This window comes from Canis lupus, chromosome 8, assembly GCF_048164855.1.
Source record: "Canis lupus baileyi chromosome 8, mCanLup2.hap1, whole genome shotgun sequence".
In the NCBI taxonomy this organism is placed as follows: Eukaryota; Metazoa; Chordata; class Mammalia; order Carnivora; family Canidae; genus Canis; species Canis lupus.
This window is the reverse complement of record NC_132845.1, coordinates 5217911-5232107: the sequence shown is the minus strand read 5'-3', so window position 1 is coordinate 5232107 and position 14197 is coordinate 5217911. Positions and strand designations below refer to the sequence as shown.

Here is a 14197-nt window from a genome sequence, read left to right as displayed (position 1 = left end):
CAAAGTCATGCTTTTTGTATCCTAGCACTATTTTACACTTTTTGACATGTTCTCATGTCTATGACCACCTGTTGAGGCTCTGAGCAGCACTTGAGATGGGAAGGGCAAGTGTAAGGTGAGAAAACTGAGAAAAATAATCTGCTCCTCTTCTCAGCACTGGTCAGTAGTCCTATCAGGACCCCCCAGTTCTGGTCTCCTGACTGCTGGAGTATTGTATTTTCTCTCCTCTGTCACACTTCATACCCCAATAGGAATTCCTTGCAGTTCCAGCCTGTTCCCAATCTAGGAAGGGCCCCTCTCTATAGCCCATACAGATTTACTGAGCAGAGTGATTTATCCCATAACTTGTGGCTGCAGAGGGAGGCTCTCTTACTGCTCTGCTGGGGAAGCATGTTTCTTTAAAAAGTGTGGCTGTGTTGCTTGGTTTTACGTGGCAATTCATAGGGCTGCCACATGGATAGTTTTACTTGATCAACAGCTCACATGAGTGAAGCGACTTCATTTCACTCCACAATCACTTGAATCTTTTTAAGCAAATGACCACTTGTTTGACTCAGCTGGCCCAAACGAATGAAGAATTTGTTGAACGACCTGCTAAGCTTGGAGTACTATGTGCAGTAGTATCTGGAGAAGAGCAGCATAACTCTTGGTAAATTCAGATATGAATGCTTTATTTTCAAAAGAGAGAGGTAGAAATAGATTGAGAGCAGAAATGTAGCTAACAAAATAATAAGGCCCTGGTGTATCCTGAGAATTAGTACACATAAGTAAAATCTATAATAACTTTATACTTATAAAATGAGATCTTTAATCCAAAAAAGTTAAAATTATTTTCAGCAAAACTTATTAACTAGTAGATTATATTTACTCCATTATCTAGAATCATAGAGGGCCCCATCCATTTTGTCAACATTTTCATTAATTATATATATATTATATATAATATATTATATATATAATTTAAATATATTATATATAACTAGTAGCTATATATATAGTGCATGTATGTATACACACACACACACACACACACACACCAGTAGCTTTAATCAGAGCTAGCTAAGCCTGCATAACTTCTTTGATGAAAATTTCAGTTTTATTACTGGAAAGCAAGTGCTCAATTATCTAAACTTTGTTCTAGTCCTCGTAATATTTTTTAGGTACACCATTCCTATCAATTTGTTTTGAATGGGTGGGATAAGGGGAATCATAGATGTACTATATAAATTGTGCATAATAGGATACCAGCTTTGTGGGATAAATTATGTATGAATCAGTGTATACCTCTGTGTATTACATATGACTAATCTACTGAACATCTAAAGAAGCATAAAAGTTGAAGAAAGGATTGACCTAGGATTATGCCACAAACTGCAGAATGAACACAGCCAGATGGCCAGATGGAGGACGAACTATTCCACTATTAAAAAAGAAAGCATTAACGATATATCCAAGAATATTTAAAAATATCATTAACTTATAAAATTCGCGATGATTTATACACTTATTCATACATTGCTGCATTAGATTCTTAGAACCGAGTAGCATAGTTTGTATATTTTTCCCATTCACACATGTGGAAACTCAACTTTTGCAAGTTTGGCAAATACCTCAACTCACACATCTAGCACAGAATATAGGCTTTATGGTTCCCTGTCCTGTCCAAGGTTCTTTGCACCGTTTTATATCCTCTTAAGTGAGTGCCCATTATTTAATGTATTTGGGATACCAAGTATATTATTGTTCATATGACTGAAGAATTTATAATGTAACTAAGTTGACAGGAAAAAGAGCAAACATATATGTTTACAAACTTCCTGATATACTGGAGATAGTCACTAAATGTGTGGCCAAAGGAAGGAGCTAAATGCCAAAGTAACAGAAGGCAATAAATATTATATGGATTCAGGGTAAAGAATAATTATTTTGGCAAGGCTATCAGAATAATTGTGAGGGATAAGAATTAGAAAATAGAATATAAATAATTTGAATGTCTGTGAGAGGAGGGTAGGAGGTTTCTCTAGGCATGAGTCTGGTCTGACCAAAGCACAGAGATCTCCTTTTGATATGGAGAATGACTAGTGGAATAGCTTGGCTGTATACAACAGAAAGTTTATGCAGGAGAGTAATGGGGGAAGGAAAGAAGGAGTGGAGAAGGATGGGAGGGTTGGAGTTGTACCAAAAAAAGTAATGTGGGACTAAATATAAAGAAAATTTAAGTTTTTTTATTTTTATTTTCTTAAGTAGGAAACACATTTAAGTTTAAATTTAATGCTATAGAAGTTCCAGAACTTTAAAAGTGTTTTAACTTTGCTTCATTTTTGGTAAACTCCAAGATAGAATAGACTTTAATCCAAACAGCTTCAGATTAAGGTTAAGAAACATGCATGTGTTTTTGAAAATGGAATTCATTGAAATATAATTTATGTTCAATAGAGTGCATCCATTTAAAGAATACAATGTGATGAGTTTTGACAGATCTCTACACTTGTGAAACTAGCACACTGATAAAGATATGGAACATTTCCATCACACTGCCATGCCCACAAAATAAACCATGAATTCTCTTTGACTCCCTCACTACTTAGCTATTTGATCCATTTGTCACTTAAGATTTCTAAAATTCACTAAACCATATACTATTTTAAGATTGTTAAGTGGCAACAATTAGACAATGGAAGTATAAATTATTTGATAATTGTCAGGAGTAAAGCCATCTTCTTCTTTTTTAAATTTTATTTATTCATGAGAGAGGCAGAGACACAGGCAGAGGGAGAACCAGGCTCCCTGCAGGAGCCCGATGTGGGACTTGATCCCGGGACTCTGGGACCGTGCCCTAAGTCGAAGGCAGACACTCAACCACTGAGCCACCCAGGCATCCCAAGCCTTATTGTTCCAAATTAAATAGAGTTGCAGGAAGACTAATAGGACTGCGGAGTATAGGATGGGCTCAGAGCAATGGGGACCAGGAAAAACACCAGCAAAAGTACTGTATTACAGGTGTGGCACGATTTCAGTATTTTCTAAGTATGTGTAAGTATGTTCTACATGTTTGGGGGTGTAGATCCTTGAGGATAGAGGGTGGGACCAGATTTACTCAAATACTCTAGACTTTCTTATTGGTCACTTCCATTTCAGCCTCATATGATACCGGATTTCAGCTCATGCTTAGCAAAATCCTGTTATATCAGGTCAGGAATCATTGGGCTTGCTCGAACAGCAAGTGCCTAATCCACGGTTTATTACAATCCCTGGCATCCAGCAGATACTTGACAAATGGCAGTAATCACTATTGTTGATAGCCATCGAATTGTGAGCACTTCCTGAAATTTGATTTTGCTTCCTATATATCTTTTCACATTTTAACCTTTTTGCCTACAATGCTCTCCTCTACTTGTCTATCTCCTGTATTCTTAAATTTTCAACTGGTCCTTAGAGATCTAAAGCACCTTTACTTCATTGGAATTGATCAGTTTCTCCTTTGCCCCACCACATTTTCTTACATATTCTGCTCTTACTCAGCATTACTATGATTCTGCAACCACGAATACCAGCCTTGCTCAACTACATGCAATGCTTGTGGCCATTATGGGAAGAACAGCCTCTAATCGGTTGACCCTTTTAACGTCTCATGTTCCTTTGTGCACTAACAAGACTCTCTCTGGCTGATTTTCCTATGTGTACAGATATCTGTATTCTGATAGCCTTGGGTCCATGAGAGCTGAGCCCTGGGAGCTATTAGCATCCTAACCTTTCAAAGTTTCCTAGGGCTCCCTTCCAGGACCCATGGCTAATCTCTGGCCTGCAGAGGGTGATAGGAGTAACAGAACTCCACCACAACTCCATAGATCCAAACACTTAGTGTTTGTGGGTAATTCTTGGGCAGAGGGTAAGGAAGTCAATGCAACAGAGAATCTGGCAGCTAGGACAGGCCAAATAGCCAGAGACCTGAGCCTGAGGCAACAGATTAGTCTTGACTCTTTGGCTAGCATGATTTTAGATAATTAAGTTGCCTTTTGATTTTCCTCTGGCCAGCTAAAGGATGGTCTTGCTTCCAAAATGCATATAGAGGCAGAGTGAAAATGCATTCTTTTCTTTTTCCTGGAACAGTGAGGTTTATACCTGTTGAACAGGAGTGCAATTCTGAATAAGCACTTTCTTTGACTCTTAAATGTGACATGGTTTGGACAATGCATTATATAGTCACCATATAAATAGGTCAATACCAGTGATAAGGAACATCCATCTCTCACCCATTTTTGGTGGAATGATTGTCTAGGTGCCCCAATAAGCACCTGGGATCTCTTCTGTTGTCTTGGTCCAGGCTCCCTTGGCCTCTGGGTTAGTGGAGAATCACAGATGTTATTCACATTCTTCCTTTTCTTATTCACTGGCTTGTCTGTCTTCAAAAATCTCCTAAGCAAGATCAGGGAGTAGCATCATAGGCCTAGTTGACAAAAATGGTGTCAGTAGCTGAGAGAATGTGGTATAATACATGAGTGCAGCCTGAAAGGGTGGGGTGATTTTGTATAGGACTGATCTTCCTTAATCTGGCCTCCTGTAGAGGAAAACCAAAACCAAACGGTAAAGTAACCAATGCTCTCTTGGTGGAGGTGGCTGAGCAGAGCTGGAAGCCACTGGAATGCCATGTAGTTTTCTCTAAAAGAAATCCTCTTAAATCCCTTGGTAGTACAGGGGAGGGGCTGATACTCATGCAACAATTAATGTTAGTTAGCAGGGGAGAGTAGAAAATCAAGATTCTGCTGGCATATATATTCCACCTACAAGGGTTGGATCCCACCTCCTGATCATGACAAAAGAGGAACTGGATATCCCCAGTTATGAAACCTAAAAGCCCCCGGAGCCAGGATCCCTTTAATGGTGTCTGCTGCCTGGATTATTGATCCCCACCCTTCAAGAATGTCTGATATGCCTGATAGACGGCCTTTCTGTTTGAGTTAGCACAAGACTGAGTCTGTCATCCTCCATCTTCCTCTAGACTCCAGTCTCGAAGACTGTACATTCACATTTTCTGAGGTCACTCTTTTCCAACTCCTGAAACCATCATGGTTTGCCCTCTGTAACTGACAGTGATCTTTAGAGAAATTTTTTCTGTCTTCACTCTTTTGTTCTGTCAAAAAATTAACTTTAACCTGAAGGCACTACTTCTCTTGAAGCCATTTCAGGTGGTAGCCGTTTTCTTTCCTACTCTCCTTCACTGCTTAGGCTGAAAGAGTGCAAAGAGGATGGCTATCCTCCTTTTTCCCCTAGCTGCTTTGGGTTTATTACCCCCTTTCTCTTGCCTCAGTCCTCCAGCATTCAAAATCTCATGTCATAAAACTATACCAACCCAAACACTTTCTGGTAGATATCTTCTAATCTTCTTCCTTGAAGACATTATCTAGACTCACAGTTACTTGCTTTAATAACACCATTATCATAATTTTAGAGGGTATCGTCATCATCCATGTAGATTATCCTTCCAGCACTTTGGATTTTCATTTCTTTGAACTTTTCTCCTCTAAGCGGAGCTTATCTTAATTTCCACTTACCTTGGCTACTCACTCCCATGGGGCAGAACTTAGACCTTGTCATCACAGGACCTCAATTTCAAGTATTTGATTCTCTGTTCATTATCTTATCCTTTCAACTAATTCTTCCTAGTACCCTAACTCCAGCAATAATTTTATATTACAAAGACATACAATTCACTGATTTTTGTTATCTTTTTTCTGCCCCTATCCCCTCATGTCTTGACTAGTCTCTGTTTTGAGTTTAAATACCGTGATCAATTACTGTCATCATTCTCATGTATGTACTCCTAAATCTCTTTCCCCTTTCTTGCTCCATCATAGTCACTTATCAAAATTATAACCTCCCTTAATGGCAAATTTCTATCCTATAACTGAATGTTGCTGGAGAAAAACACACAACCATGCCGAATGATTTCACTTTAAATTCAGGATTACTCACCTAAAGCAAACTCTTAATGCTGTCTACCAATTATACTAGATTTTTCTAGTTTATTCACCCTTTAGTTCTCTTATATATTCGTATAATCTCTTCTCAAACCATTAACACAAGCTCTTTTATCTTTAATCTCAGTTTAAGATCTTGATTCCTATTTCACTGAGAAAATTGATTCAACCAGAAGAGAATTTCAACTCCTACCACCACATCAACTATCCATCTGCATCAACCTTCTATTACTTGAAGTGCCTGTGCTCTGAGAAAAGGCCAACCCCTATAAGGTAGGTTTTCTTTTATCCTTATTGGTATAAGTAAAGATATTGCTCCAGTATTTTCTCTCTTTTGAATATTCTTATCTCCTCACTTTCTCTTAGCCCCAGCTTTATCAGATCTTTCTTCTATGCACAAATAATCTGTTATTTCTCCAGACTTTCTCTTCTAACCCATTTTAATTTCCAGCTACTTCTCCAGTTCTCTGTTTCGTTTTATAGCAGAATCATTCATAAGAGTTGTGTGTAGTCACTCTCTCCAATTCCATTATCACTTAATCTCACTTCAGCAAGGCTTTTACTTCTTTTTTAAAAAAGATTTTATTTATTTATTCATGAGAGACGGGAGGCGGGGGGGAAGGCAGAGACACAGGCAGAGGGAGAAGCAGGCTCCTCGCAGGGAGGCCAATGAGGGACTGGATCCCAGACCAGGATCATGCCTGGACCCAAAGGCAGATGGTCAACCACTGAGCCACCCAGGCGTCCCAATGCTTTTACTTTTGTCCCTCTATTGAAACTACTCTTGTCAAGTCACAAATGGCATCTACATTTCTAAATCCAGTGGTCAGTTAGTCCTCACCCAACTGAACTCATCAGCAGTATTTGGCACAGCAGATTCTCCCTCGTCCATTAAATATTCACTTGGCTTCTAGGATCACGTAACTACTGCCTTTCCTTTTACTTCATTGGTTATCTTCTTAGTCTTCTTTGCTATCTACTTTCATCTCTGATCTCTTTACATTAGAATATTCAGTCCTTTAATCTTTTTTTTTCTATCTATACTCAGTGTTTCAGTGATATCGTGGCTCTAGGTGTCCATTATGTGTTGATTATATGCTTTATTGGCATCATAAGTCATTTTAATTAATTTTTAATTAACTTACCTTCCTTCAGGTCTTTATTAAAATTTGCCTCTGTACTGTGGTAACCTCCTCAACACTTCTCATTCTTCTTCCTATATAACACACTACATATTTTACCAATTTTTATTATTCATTGTAATATTTTTCTTCTACTAAAACAAAGAATTAAGAATCCAGGGGTATTTGTTTTCTCACAGATGTATTCCCAGCACCTCATACACAGATGTATTCCCAGCATGATGAAAACATGAACAAATGGGCTTTATATAAAATAGAGTTCAGAGCCTAAGTAAGATTACTCTTGAGATTCTCACTGAGATTTTACTCTTGGTGGTTTTGGTTCGAGGTAAACTGGACAATTACATATAATCCTTCTATATTGAGATAAACTCGTTTTAGATTTAGAGAGGAGCTTGTTATTCTTCAGGATGATGAAGATTTTATAATTGCTAAGTCGTTAATGTTACTGAATATTATTAGTTGTATTAACTGGAGAGTTCAGAGTAGAGGGATAGTGAAAGGGAAAATAAGGGAAGGGAGAAGAAATGTGTGGGAAATATCAGAAAGGGAGACAGAACGTAAAGACTGCTAACTCTGGGAAATGAATTAGGGGTGGTAGAAGGGGAGGAGGGCGGGGGGTGGGAGTGAATGGGTGACGGGCACTGGGTATTATTCTGTATGTTAGTAAATTGAACACCAATAAAAAAAAAAAAAAAGAAAAACACCTGGAAGTTTCTGTGGAAGTCAATAGGGAAGAAACATTCAAAGACTCTTTACAGCTTTTTTTTTTTTTTTTAAGATTTTATTTATTTATTCATGAGAGACACAGAGAGAGAGAGGCACAGACACTGGCAGAGGGAAAAGCAGGCTCCACGCAGGGAGCCCGACGTGGGACTCCATCCCGGGTCCCCAGGATCACACCCTGGGAGGAAGGTGGTGCTAAACCGCTGAGCTACCCGGGATGCCCAACTCTTTATAGCTTGAAGTATGAATGGTTACAGGACATATCTGGAAGAAGTTTCTGGGTCTGTTCTTGTTACAACCTTTCCAAAACTGTCCCAAGAAACTTTGGCACATAATTTGATTTGTGTGTTTGTGATCTATCGTTATAAAACCTGTGCAAAATATACATTTTTATCATACAACATAACATTTTAATGAAAAAATAATGTAATTTTAACCCTAATCTTTTATTCTACATGTATATATGTCTGTGTGGGTGCAGAAAGGATGAAAGATAAGGGGCCATTTTCTGTAAATGTATGTGTTTTAGAAGTAAGAGTGATAATTGAATGCTAAACTTCTAGTATTTGAATAGTGAATACCAGTAGAAAGTGTACTACCAGACTAGGTCCAAATAACTAGTAAGAAAATAAATATATTTCATAAAATAAGAGGAGAATTTCTTCAATACTATCTAAGCTACTATAAACCTTGAATCAAGAATAAATAGCTAATAATAAGGGGTTTGCCACTGATAGAAGAAACAGAGATAAAGCCCATTTAGACATTGCAGCAAAGTTAATACATTCCAAAACCACCCAAAAGTTTACATATGATGAATGGGGCTTATTGGAACCACGGAGTTAAGGAGCAGATTAAAAGTACAACCTCTTAAAAGGACAATGGGCACCATAAAAACTTCATGGTAATGAGTGATATTTAGGGCACCATGAATGTTTAAAGACATTTTTTGTAGCTGTTACCTTGGAGTATTGTTAATAAGTTTGCATTTTTTTCATTATTGCCTTATAATAAAGAGCTACTCCTTCCCCCTGACACTCTTTAAGGTGAGAGGAAATTTGGTGAGGCTCAGAAAAAAGCACAAAGCTCTCACTTGTATGGTTTCCAAGGAATTCTTTTGCAAGATTCAGGAGGGAAGGCAGGGTCTGCCCTCTGTTCTTGAAGGGAGAAGTTATGCAAGGAAATCTGTTAATGCCTATGCCTTAGTTTATCAGGGACTTATGAATAAAGGAGGGATCCTTGGGACACACTGGATTACATGGGTCCTTTTTCTCTCTTTTATTTTAAATAATACTCCTCATTTAAATAGTCTAAACAAATCCTCCCCACATTTCGGAAATCTATTTAGATATCCCCTGTCACCTTCCTTTTTTCCAGACTGGAATTTTTTCACTTGTCTGTATTCCCACAGAAACCTGTTTTTTCCCTCATCACTTGTCACACTCCTTATTAGTGTGTTTTCCTTTTTGTGTCGCACCAGACTATGCACTTTTTGAAGCACCTTGTTAACTTTTAGATTCCCAGAAAGAAGTATAGCACCTCAATCATTTGAAAACTTACCCGTAAACGTGCATTCTCTTCTTCCCGTGTGTCTGGCACTGGGCCAAGTCCTTCATATGTATTAATTCATTTGATTCTCACAATAAACTTGGAAAGAAATTACTATTATGTCCATTTTAAAGATAAGATGCCTGAGGCTTAAAGAGTTTGATTCGCCCAATGTCATACACACAGGGTGACAAAATAAGCACTAGATTTCAAATCTTTCAGAAAGTCTTAGTCTATTCTCAACCACTTTGCTATATTCAAATGATTATGAATGAATAATTCAACTCTGAGTGTCAGAGCTGGGACCTATGGACTATAGATCTCATTTCCATATATCCTTATGTCTAAGATTACCACTTCCCAAGAGTGTATTAAAGCTGTGCATTTAATGAGGAATATTGGAAAGGTTCTTAGTAATGAAAGAGCCTCCTCTTGCTGTGACCTGAGGACTGAAGTCAGGTAGAGAGGACTCCTAGTAAAATTAACTCATCTGAAGTTGCAGAAGAAAAACCTGTTATTTAGGCCACCTGGGTGGCTCAGTCGGTTAAGGGTCCAACTCTTGATTTTTGGCTCAAGTCATGATCTTAGGGTTGTAAGATCAAGCCTTGTGTGGGGCCCCATGCTGAGATGCTGAGGGTGGAGCCTGTTTAGGATTCTGTGTGGCCCTCTGCCCCTTCCCACCCCATGACTGCACGTACTCTATCTCTTAAAAAAAAAAAAAAATGTTCTGTTTTCCCTTTTGGAATGAAACTATCAGTTCCAAAGCTTAAAGGGACAAGAATATCTACAAGAATTTGAACTTCAGCTTCTAAACTCTAATTTCTTGATGGATAAAAAAGAATGAAAGATAAAGTTATATATCATGTTTTCAAGTCTTATGTTTAATAAACATCAAATGAAACTCTGCCAAATGGGTGAGTGGGAGTCAGATGTATAATTAAATCTCCTTCTGGAATATATGCCACTCAGAGATCAAATGGCTAGCATCAAATTGGTCCTTCCAAATGTGATCTACTGCCTCATGGAAAGCTGTCAATAGTTTTTCACCATGGAAATTTAAAGGAATAGAATTTTTTAAGTAAATGTTCTAACTTATTTGAGAATCTAAGCACAGATTTAGAGAAAGAAAAATGAATGACGAATTGTAAATTAGGATAAGTAGTATCTCTTACTTTATGCAGATTGCATGTTGAGTATCTTTTAGACTTAATGTCACATATGAGCTATTCCCAAGGTTTTTCTTCTTAGACCTCTCTCAATAATGATTTACAGTAAATGGATGGGTATAACCATGTGATGAGTGACATTTCATATGAAAACACTGAATATTTGAGTTTGTCCTTTCATGACATCTAAGAAAAAAAGAAGGGGTGGGGGGGCATCAGGAGATAGTCACAGCCAGAATAGGGTAAATGAAAATCCAGCAGTACCTTTAAATATCACTCCATATGGACAGTTCACTCTATTAGGAAGAGGTAAATAACATTTCAATTATAAGAAACAAAATCTTTGTACAAACACTCCCTTCTATTCCGGAGCCCAAAACAGATGCTATTTTATAAGATTATATCTATAGTAATGATTGCGATTCATTAGATATCATTAAATAGCTATTCTCAAAATCAATGTACTAAAAATAAATACAGTATTTCAAATGCCATGCTGGTGTGTGGTATTTTCTATTCAGAATTTTTAAAAAGGAGAAACTTGCTTTAGTAAAATGAACAGTTATTTTTTCTATCAAGGTGACAGGTTGTAATTGATCTTTTCCAGCGTGGTTAATGAGCAAAAACAGTTCCCATGGGTACCATGAGGGAGAAGCAGTTCTATTGTTTGAAATCATATTTGGATGCTTGGAATTTTCTGTTTTTCTTCATACTTAACAAAGCTCATAGACACTATTTTGTTCTGAATCTGATTACTGACCTTTATTGTTTATTCTTTTCTCTAGATGAAATCTGTGATCTTGTACCCTAAGTAAATATAGCCTGCCTCAGTAGGTGGTACTAATCTAAAGAAATGGTAAATGGATCCCCCTACCCTGAAGGGAACAACTCTTAGCAAGTTTATTGTTTCTTAGGAGTGAGAATGAACCAGGTTTTTATGTTTCTGGGAAACTTTCTCTCTCCTCTTTTTCAGTGAATGGTGCTACCCCATCCTAGTGCTCTTGCTGTTCTAATGTAACAAGATTTGGCTTCCCTTTGAGTTTTCAACTGGGAGAAGGGTTATTTCTCCTGTTGCATGACCAGTGCTGGATTACTGCATGCCGAGCACACTTGTTATGGTTCTCCCCCTGGAGGTCAATAGTGGTTGAAGGGTTCTTCGGGCAGAACTGAAAGCTCAATTAGGGTATGGAGTCTTTGGGTGTCTTCAGGTTAATGAGTTTTGTGTAAGGAAAGAGTTGTTCTCGCTGCTAAGCAATGGTCATGACTGCTATCATGGGGACCTTGGTAGGCTCTGCTCCCTGAGTGTTGTCTCTGGATAAAGGAAAGGTACAGAGTACAATTAAAAGGTTGGAATGCGGGGGCTGGGAAATCATGTACTTCATTTCTGTCATTACCCTGCTTAAGTCATCTGCTGAACTTAATTACACTGTAGATAGATATTCAGAGTTTCTTAAGAAAGGGAATCCGTATTATTTAAAATATTTTGTGATTGTGCCTTTATAGGCACAACCTTCCTATTTTTTTATGTTAATGTTCATATGGGAGTAGTATAGGATAGAGTTTAAAAAGTTATTGTTGCAACATTGATTTCATGCAAGAGCCACAAGAGTAGTTTTGGAAGTGTGGATTATCTTTTGTAGGCAGAGGGCATGTGTTTGGTTCACATTTAGTAATAAAAAGAACAATAGTGACAGCAATAATAAAGGCAACAGTAGTGATTAGTTGGGAATTCAGTACGAATATTAACTACAAATGGACTGTCCTATCTAGTCAATTTTGAAAAATGGGGATGTTTGGCACAATGTTCGGAGTTGTGACACAGTTGCAAAAAAGTTAATTCCTTTTGACTTCTGCCAGTTAGTATTAAACTTATGAGGCATGAAATCATCTAATTCTCGATAATAGGTTTTCTATAGAGTTCCCAGTAGAAACATTTATGCTTGAAACATATGTGCCTAGATCTCACAAACCACAGGAACATTTATTTACAAAAACGCAAGCAGTCTTCCCCTTTCAGTGCTCAGAAACGAAATAATTTTTTAGAAAGACGGGGGAAAACGGGCCATAAATTTGCCCATATCTTTTGTGAAAGCTCAACAAATCAACGGAGTTAAAGCCTGGGATGTATTACATTTGCATATTTATATATCCAAACTTTTGGCAATTGCTACTTTTTTCTCCTCTCCATTGTATTCCAGGTTTCTTCACTATTTTTTCTATTGGAGTGGTATGTTTTATTTTTGTCATCGAGTCGAGAGGTACCAGATGCCTGATAAGATCAAACTGAGATGAAAAATTATCCCATTTCATAGTATGAAAAGATCAATTTTAACATATCAAGTTTCGTGAAAGGCAGAGGAGATAAATGTGTCTTGGACACTGAACTGTCACTAACTTATTCTCAATCTTATTTTCACCTGATATTTCAGAGTAGAGTCAGACCCTTATGACAAAAGTTCTGGGTTGAAATCTTGAAATCGTTTAGATTCAGAAGAAGGTATATCACTCATATTAGCCCTCATCATCATCTTTTTTACAACATCCTGACCACATATAGAAAATAGTTGGCTCTGTTTCTTCTTTTCCTTCAAGTTTCCAAAACCCATCATTTCTACCTTCTTTCCAGATTATTGTGTTTTCATGAATCCCTAATATGTTGCAGTTTCTACTCTGGGCATCTACATTAGTCTGAATTTCTATTTACCAGTATTTATTCATTGTCTCCGATTTTAGAAGTAGTACATATCACTGCAGAAAATTTAGAAAATACAAAAAGTAAAGAACATTTACAATCTGCAAATACAGAGATGACTGTGATATCCATGTCCTTCTCACTCCCTTTATGTACATACACACAAACACACATTTTGTGCCATATACACATTCATATACATATAATTGGAACTATATTGTAAAGTGATGTGAGGGTTATTTATATTTTTCTTTAATTTCCCTTGAAATGTGGAAAATGTTTACTGATAATCCTCTCTGTGCATTAGAATCACCTGAAGAGCTGTAAAAAAATAAGTAAACAATGTCTGCATTTTAGCCTCAGAAATTTTTATTTAATTGATCTGGTTTCAAACATATAGGTATTTCTAGAAAACTCACCAGACATTTTTATTTCTCTACAAAATTAAGAATCAGTGCTATAGAAAATTCTCATTTTCTTCTAATCTGTGTACTTGGAAATGAGTCCATAACTATATATTAAAATAAACTCTTGTCAGACCAGTTTTTTTTTTCTGATTTAATCTCTGACAATTGATCACATTCTTCAGTCATAGATTAGATTGGGTTGTATTATAGTTTTCAATTCTTTACTTGGTTCATATTGTAGGATTATAAATTCGTGATGCCCTTTTCTAGATGACTTTGAAAAACATCCACTACCCAAGTAGGTGGAGTGTTTTATCTCTGATTCTTTGATATATGTCTTGCTTTGGACAATAGAATGATGGTGGACATGCGATGAGCAAGGACTTCAAATATGCTTGGTTCCTCATACCTTTTCCATATGCTATGAGAATAACATGCTTATTTAATAGTCTGATTAGCAAAATGTACCACTTAAGCCACATGGAGGGCCTCTGAACTGAACCTGTACCTGGAACCAAATGAAAACATAAAACAGAAC

The 14197-nt window shown here is 37.2% G+C and overlaps 1 long non-coding RNA gene across 1 annotated transcript in view; it reads left to right on the top strand.

The window, feature by feature from the left end:
• The window catches only part of LOC140637517 (uncharacterized), a 69383-nt gene extending 63145 nt beyond the window's left edge, over nucleotides 1-6238 (top strand). Inside the window, exon 7 of the long non-coding RNA XR_012034611.1 lies at nucleotides 6106-6238. This is a non-coding gene — a long non-coding RNA (uncharacterized lncRNA). The remainder of the gene's footprint in view (nucleotides 1-6105) is intronic.
• The last annotated feature ends 7959 nt before the right edge of the window (nucleotides 6239-14197 follow it).